The sequence below is a fragment of the Myodes glareolus genome, chromosome 14, assembly GCF_982192425.1.
Source record: "Myodes glareolus chromosome 14, mMyoGla1.1, whole genome shotgun sequence".
NCBI classification, from domain to species: Eukaryota; Metazoa; Chordata; class Mammalia; order Rodentia; family Cricetidae; genus Myodes; species Myodes glareolus.
In genome coordinates this window covers 778784-787509 of record NC_142039.1, presented here as the reverse complement: position 1 = coordinate 787509, position 8726 = coordinate 778784, and the positions used below count along the sequence as shown (strand labels likewise).

The 8726-nt window shown below is 40.8% G+C and overlaps 1 pseudogene; it reads left to right on the top strand.

Moving 5' to 3' along the window:
• The first annotated feature begins 1568 nt into the window (after window positions 1–1568).
• LOC148119739 (small nuclear ribonucleoprotein-associated protein B pseudogene) lies at window positions 1569–2617 on the top strand (annotated as a pseudogene).
• Window positions 2618–8726: the final 6109 nt, after the last annotated feature.

Sequence of the window (8726 nt, the reverse complement as noted above, 5' to 3'; positions counted from 1 at the left end):
AAGCCCATTCCTCCATTCCTGCCCAAACTACAGAGAATCAAGATGCAACTGCCCTGCTGGAAAAGGTACTGAGCCACGTAGCTAACATAGGTGAGAATAATGGGTTAATATAAGCTATAAGATTTATCAAGAAGCCTGAACTAATGAGCCAATCAGTTTATAATTTTATGGAGTCCTGTGTGTGATTTCTTTGGGGCTTGCCAGCTGTGGGGTACTGGGCAGGACAGATACCACAAGCAGCCCGACTCTCATGTTACAAGCTGCAAAGGAGAAAGGTCAAGTAACTTATAAAGGTAAACCTATCAGACTTATACCTGACTTCTCTATGGAAACCATACAAGCCAGGAGGTCTTGGATAGATGTGCTGTAGAAACTAAGAGACCCTGGATGCAACCCCAGACTACTATACCCAGCCAAGCTTTCATTAATCTTCAATGGAGAAAACAAAATATTCCAGAATAAAAACAAATTTAAACAATACATAGCCACAAATCCAGCCTTACAGAAAGTAATAGAAGGAAAATCACAACACAAGGAACCCAACAATGCACACAATAACTCAAGCATCTAGTGACCCTTCACCAGCACAACTCAAAGAAGGGAAACACAAAAACTCTACTACCAAAAAAAGTAACTGGAGTTAAAAACCACTGATCATTAATATCACTTAATATCAATGGTCTCAATTCACCTATAAAAAGGCACAGGCTAAGAGATTGGATACGAAAACAGGATCCAACATTCTGCTGTTTACAAGAAAAACACCTCAACTACAAAGACAGACATCTACACAGAGTAAAGGGTTGGGAAAAGGTTTTTCAACTAACGAACCTAAAAAACAAGTGGGTGTGGCCATTCTAATTTCTAACAAAATTGACTTCAAACTAAAATCAATCAGAAGAGATGGAGATGGACACTTTATACTCATAACAGGAACGATTCATCAGGAGGAAGTATCAATCCTGAATATCTATGTCCCTAATATAAAAGCACCCACTTATGTAAAAGAAACATTACTAGAACTCAAGACAGATATCAAACCCCACACACTAATAGTAGGAGACTTCAACACTTCTCTCTCACAATGGACAGGTCAATTAGACAGAAACCTAAGAGAGAAATAAGAGAATTGATAGAGGTAATGAATCAAATGGGCTTAACAGACATATATAGAACATTCCACCCAAATAGGAAAGAATATACCTTCTTCTCTGCAGCTCATGAAACCTTCTTGAAAATTGGCCACATACTCGGTAACAAAGCAAACTTCCACAGATACAAAAAATATTAGTAACCACCTGTGTTTTATCGGATCACCATGGAATAAAGTTAGAATTTAACAATAATTCTATCCCCAGAAAGCCTAAAAACTCATGGAAACTGAACAGTCAACTACTGAATCACCCCTGGCTCAGAGAAGGAATAAAGAAAGAAATTTATGTCTTCCTTGAATTTAACAAAAATAAAGATACAACATACCCAAACCTATGGGACACTATGAAAGCAGTGCTAAGAGGAAAGTTCATAGCTTTAAGTGCCCACATTAAAAAAAAAAACAAAAACGGAGGGAATATCGCTGCTGGCTGCCGACTGCCGACTAGGCTTCTGTGGAAACGAATTCGGCGGGAATCTGAGCCATCGGAGCCGCCACCATGACTGTGGGTAAGAGCAGCAAGATGCTGCAGCACATTGACTACAGGATGAGGTGCATCCTGCAAGATGGCCGGATCTTCATCGGGACCTTCAAGGCTTTTGACAAGCATATGAACTTGATCCTCTGTGACTGTGATGAATTCAGGAAGATCAAGCCAAAGAATGCCAAACAAGCAGAAAGGGAAGAGAAGCGAGTTCTCGGTCTGGTGTTGCTTCGAGGAGAGAACCTGGTCTCCATGACAGTAGAAGGACCTCCTCCCAAAGATACTGGTATTGCCAGAGTGCCACTTGCTGGAGCTGCTGGGGGGCCAGGTATTGGCAGAGCTGCTGGTAGAGGAATCCCGGCTGGTGTTCCCATGCCCCAGGCCCCTGCAGTACTTGCTGGGCCAGTCCGTGGGGTAGGAGGACCATTGCAGCAGGTGATGACTCCACAAGGAAGAGGCACTGTTGCGGCGGCTGCAGCTGCAGCCACAACCAGTATTGCAGGAGCTCCAACTCAGTACCCACCTGGTCGTGGGGATCCTCCTCCACCTATAGGCCGAGGGGCGCCTCCTCCAGGTATGATGGGCCCTCCTCCTGGCATGAGGCCTCCTATGGGTCCCCCAATGGGGATCCCTCCTGGCCGAGGAACTCCAATGGGCATGCCTTCTCCTGGGATGCGACCTCCTCCTCCAGAGATGCGAGGTCTGCTTTGATCCTCGCACAGCATTATGGCAGTAGTTTCACCGAGGTGTGGGTCCTAGTCCCCGGAGCCGAGTTACCACACGCCTCTTTGTTTGTATGCTGTTCATGGAGTCTCCCGGATCGTCTGGTTTCCCTTTCAGGGCCCCCCTCCCTGGGGAATATGCCCTCCAAGGCTCTAGGCTCATCTTGGTTCTCCTCATCTCCTTGCCTGTTTCCCAAAAGGCTGTACATAGTCCTGTTTTTTTCCCACTGTGACCTTTGAAGCTGGTTTATAATAAACTCTTAAGAGACTGTTATAAAAAAAAAACAAAAAAAAACAAAAATAAAACGGAGAAAGTTCACGTTAGTGACTTAACAACACAGCTGAAAGATCTAGAAAAAAAGAAGCAGACTCACCAGAAGGAGTAGAAGACTGGAAATAATCCAACTGAGGGCTGTAACCAACAAAATAGAAACATAGAAAACAATCCAAAGAATCAATGAAACAAAGAGCTGATTCTTTGAGAAAGTCAACAAGATTGACAAACATTTATCCAAACTAATCAAAAGGCAGAGAGAGAATATGCAAATTAATAAGATCAGAAATGAAAAGGGGGACATAACAGCAGTCACCGAGGAAATTCAGAGAATCATTAGGTCTTACTACAAAAGTTTATATGCCACAGAGTTGGAAAATGTAAAAGAAATGGGCTTGTTTTTAGATAAATACCATTTACCAAAATTAAATCAAAACCAGGTGAACAATTTAAATAGACCTATAAGTCCTGAGGAAATAGAAGCTGTCATAAAAAACCTCCCAACCAAAAAAACAGTACAGGACCTGATCGTTTTAATGCAGAATTTCATCAGAACTTCCGAAAAGAGCTGATACCTATACTCCTTAATGTGTTTCACATAATAGAATCAGAAGAGTCATTGCAAAACACTTTTTATGAAGCTACAGTCATCCTGATTCGAAAACCACACAAACATCCAACCAAGAACGAGAATTACAGAACAATCTCACTCATGAATATCGATGTAAAAATTTTCAATAATATTCTGGCAAACAGAATCCAAGAACACATTTAAAAAATTATCCATTACAATCAAGTAGGCTTCTTCCCTGAGATACAGGGTTTTTTCAACATACAAAAATCTATCAATGTAATCCATCATATAAATAAACCGAATGAAAAAGAACCATATGATAATTTCATTAGATGTGGAAAAAGCATTTGATAAAATTCAACATCTCTTTATGATAAAGGTCTTGGAGAGATTAGGGATACAAGAATCATATCTAAATATAATAAAAGCAATATACAGCAAGCCAACAGCTAATATCATCTTAAATGGAGAGAAACTCAAAGTCATTCCTCTAAAAGTAAGAGCAAGACAAGGCTGTCCACTCTCACCATATTTCTTCAACATAGTTCTTGAAGTTCTAGCAATAGCAATAAAACAACATAAGAAGATCAAGGGAATTCAAATAGGAAAAGAAGAAGTCAAACTTTTGTTGTTTGCAGATGATATGATAGTGTGTATTAGTAACCCCAAAAACTCTACCAAAGAACTCTTACAGCTGATAAATACCTTCAGTGATGTGGCAGGTTACAAGATCAACTCAAAAAAATCAGTAGCCCTCCTATACACAATGGATAGAGAAGCAGAGAGGGAAATCAGAGAAACATCACCTTTTATGAATGCTATAAAGAGCTTAAATTTTCTTGGAGTAACTCTAACCAAGGAAGTGAAAGATCTATTTGATTAGAATTTTAAGGCATTGAAGAAAGAAATTGAAGAGGACACCAAAAAATGGAAGGATCTCTTGGATGGGTAGTATTAACATAGTAAAAATGGCAATTCTACCAAAGGCAATCTATAAATTCAAAGCAATCCCCATTAAAATCCCAACAAAATTCTTCACAGACCTTGAGAGAACAATAATCCACTTTATATGTAGTAACAAAAAAAAAAACCAGGATAGCCGAAACAATTTTATACCATAAAGGAACTTCTGGAAGCATTACCATCCCTGACTTCAAACTCTATTACAGAGCTACAGTAATGAAAACAACTTGGTATTGGCACAAAAACAGAGAAGTCGACCTATGGAATCAAACTGAAGACCCAGCTATTAACCCACAAACCTATGAACACCTGATTTTTGACAATGGAGTCAAAAGTATACAATGGAAGAAAGAAAGCATTTTCAACAAATGGTGCTGGCATAACTGGATGTCAACCTGTAGAAGAATGAAAGTAGATCCATATCTATCACCATGCCCAAAACTCAAGTCCAAATGGATTGAAGACCTCAATATTAATCTGAATACACTGAACCTGATAGAAGAGAAAGTGTGAAGTAGTCTACAACTCATGGGCACAGGAGACCACTTCCTATGTATAACCCAAGCAGCACAGACAGTAAGGGCAACATTGAATAAATGGGACCTCCTAAAACTGAGAAGCTTCTGTAAAGCAAGGGACACTGTCATTAAGACAAAAAGGCAACCTACTGATTGGGAGAAGATCTTCACCAATCCCACATGAGACAAAGGTCTGATCTCCAAAATATATAAAGAATTCAAGAAACTAGACTTTAAAATGCTAATTAACCAAATTAAAAAATAGGGCACTGAACTGGACAGAGAATTCTCAACTGAAGAAGTTCAAATGGCCAAAAGACATTTAAGGTCAGGCTCAACCTCCTTAGCAATCAGAGAAATGCAAATCAAAACAACTTTGAGATACTATCTTCCACCTGTCAGAGTGGCTAAAATCAAAAGCACCAAAGATAACCTTTGCTGGAAAGGATGTGGGGTAAGGGGAACACTCATTCATTGCTGGTGAGAATGCAAATTTGTGCAACCACTTTGGATATCAATGTGGCGGTTTCTCAGGAAATTCAGGATCAGCCTACCCCAGGATCCAGCAACACCACTCCTGGGAATATACCCAAGAGATGCCCAACCATACTACAAAAGTATTTGTTCAACTATGTTCATAGCAGCATTATTTGTAATAGCCAGAACCCGGAAACAACCTAGATGCCCCTCAATGGAAGAATGGATAAAGAAAGTGTGGAATATATATGCATTAGGGTACTACTCAGAGGTAAATAACAATGACATCTTGAATTTTGCATGCAAATGGATGGAAATAGAAAACACTTTACTGAGTGAGATAACCCAGACCCAAAAAGAGGTATATGGTATGCACTCACTTATTAGTGGACTATAGCCACAAATAAAGGACATTGAGCCTATAGTTTGTGATCCGGTGAAGCCAAAGAAAAACATGTAGTTATCTTCCTGTATATTGGAAGTAGACAAGATTGCTAGGCAAAAATTGGGAGCTAGGGGGTGGGGGTGGGGTGGGGTTAAGAGGAGATGGGGAGAAAGAAGGCAGAAGGGGAGGATGGGGAGTGCTGGGGGGAATGGGATGGTTGGAATGGAGGAAGGGTGGATATGGGAGCAGGGAAGTATACATCTTAATTAAGGGAGCCATTTTAGGGTTGGTAAGAGACTTGGCTCTAGAGGGGATCCCAGGTGTCCAAGGAGATGGCCCCAACTTGTTCCTTGGGCAGCTGAGGAGAGGGCACCTGAACTGGCCCTATCCTATAGCCAGACTGATGAATATATTACATATCACCATAGAACCTTCATCTGGTGATGGATGGAGATAGAGACAGAGACCCACATTGGACCACTGGACTGAGCTCTCAAGGTCCAAATGCGGAGCAGAAGGAGGGAGAACATGAACAAGGAAGTCAGGACCGCGAGGGGTGTGCCCACCCACTGAGATGGTGTGGCTGATATAATGGGAGCTCACCAAAGCCAGCTGGACTAGAACTGATGGAGCATGTGATCAAACCGGACTCTCTGAATGTGGCTGACAATGAGGGCTAACTGAGAAGCCAAGGACAGTGGCACTGATTTTTGAATCTACTGCATCTACTGGCTTTGTGGGAGCCTAGTCTGGTTGGATGCTCACCTTCCTAGACCTGGATGGAGGGATGGGGACCTTGGACTTCCCACAGGGCAGGGAACCCTGGCTGTTCTTTGGACAGGAGAGGGAGGGGGAAGTGGAGGGAGTAGAGAGGGAGGAAAGTTGGAGGAGGGAAGGAGGTGAAAATTTTTAATAAAAATTAACAAAAAGAATATGGAGACATGTGAAAATAATAAAACTGAAACCATAGATAATACTGGTATAATATTGAGTGAATACTCAAATCACCTACATTTATTTTTCCATATGTTTTTATACCCAAATACAAATGTGGAGGGGGGAGAATATAACAAAAGACTTTATTAACATGGTACAAAAGACAACTAGACAATTAATCGCTGTAACATTTTGAGACATCAAATCATTAGCATTCTGTTGTTTAGGCAGTGAAGCTGCCCTAGACCAAGTATCCTGAAGGCAGCCACTCTCCAGGTGACCTCATTGTTACAAATAAAGGATTGAAGTACATTTGCATATCCTGACCATCTGTCAGGATGGCTTGGAGTACTTGTATGAGCTATTTTAATGTCACAAGCAATTATATCCTGAGTTGGAATGTGCAACTACTCTTGTCAGCCCCTTAAAGCAACCTCCAACTCTCTGTCCGACAAGGTGGAAATAGGCTCACATTTTTGGGCCTCCACAAGATAGATAGATAGATAGATAGATAGATAGATAGATAGATAGATAGATAGATAGATAGATAGGTAGGTAGGTAGGTAGGTAGGTAGGTAGGTAGGTAGGTAGGTAGATAGGTAGGTAGGTAGATAGGTAGATAGGTAGATAGGTAGATAGGTAGATAGGTAGATAGGTAGATAGACAGACAGACAGATAGATAGAACCTAACTGAAGATAGCTTAGCTATGCATCTCCTCAGTGGTGAGCATTTGATATCCATACATTTTTGGACAGTAAATTAGAAATCCTATGAAAAAGAATCAGAGTATGAATGGGTAGCCTACTTTATTTTAAAAATATTTTTATTTTTATGTATATGTGTGTATAGATGTTTCATGAGTGTACAGGTGCCCACAGAGGCCAGAAGAGGATCCAAGCTGTAGTTACAGTCACCCAGTATGAGTTTTGAGAACTAAACTTAGAATTTCAGGGAGGACGACAAATAAAAACTCTTAGCTCCTGAGCCATCTCTCCAGTCATTGATATCTCACTTGAACTAATTTAAAAACCTCTAAGAAAAAAAAGATGAGGCTGAAAATTTCACAAACATTGAATTTTAAATACTGATGTGAGATGAGAAGAAACTTGCACAACTGAAGCTTTCATTTTTATAGTGCGTTCCCAGAAGCACAATTTCCTCATTGTTTAATCCGGAAAGAATGCCTTGTACAACCCCAACTCGTGAGTACCTGTGATGACTTTAATGGGAATGGCCCCATAGGTTCATATATTTGAATGTTTGGTTTTCAGTTTATGGACAAAGGTTTGGAAAGGATTAGTGGGTGTAGCATTCTTAGAGGATTAGCTGAGAGCCCATCCTGTGCCTGGCTGCTGCTCCAGTACCATGTGTACCTGCCCGCCTGTCATCTTTTTCCCCACCATGATGCTCATGGACTAAACCACTGAAACTCTACGCAGGCCCCCAATTAAATACTTCCTTTTATAAGTTGCCTTGGTCATGGTATCTTCTCACAGTAATAGTATAGTGACTAAGAGGGTGCCTATTTGTTTTTTTTCCCCCAAAGTCCATAAAACTTCGCCAATGGACAAATGACAGATTGCTGGAGTCAGTCCCCAGGAAATTATCTCTGATATCTGATAAAAGACAAGTTCATGGTTTTGAGCTTCAAAACTGCTTCAGCAATATGTGAAAAAGGGAGCAACCACAGAGGTGTGTCTGACTTCAGATGACAGTGTGGTAGGGGCACCACCACCAATCAGAGAATGGTTTCTGTGAATCAGCATCAAGACCCTGGGCTGGTGGGTGGGTGAGGAAAGTGAACATCTGCTTTAACAACTGGCCATGCACATTCCCCACAGCTGGAAATCATCAAGGACAGAGGCTGGCTGTGTTGGAAAGATGGTGTGTTGGTATAAACAAGGACTGCTCTGTGTCCTCAAGGGGAGAGGAGGTCCCTTGTCAGGCTCTGACTGAACTGCCCATTAGTTCTAAGAGTACACATGTGTTGTCTCATTATCTTTTTGTATAATTTATTAAAGAATCGAGATGATCTTGATGTGCAAGTATTTTAAGCTGGAAAACTGACTCTATCATCCTTCTATCACTAAATCACAAAGCTTCCAAAGCTAGAGAAAGTAAAGAAATAAAAAGCTGTGTATTCAGCTAAAAATAAAAATAATTCTTAAATGGAATTTCCTCTTTGAATGGTTTCCTCTTTTTTCCAGAAAGAAATTGACTCCCCTTTCTAGGTTCATGC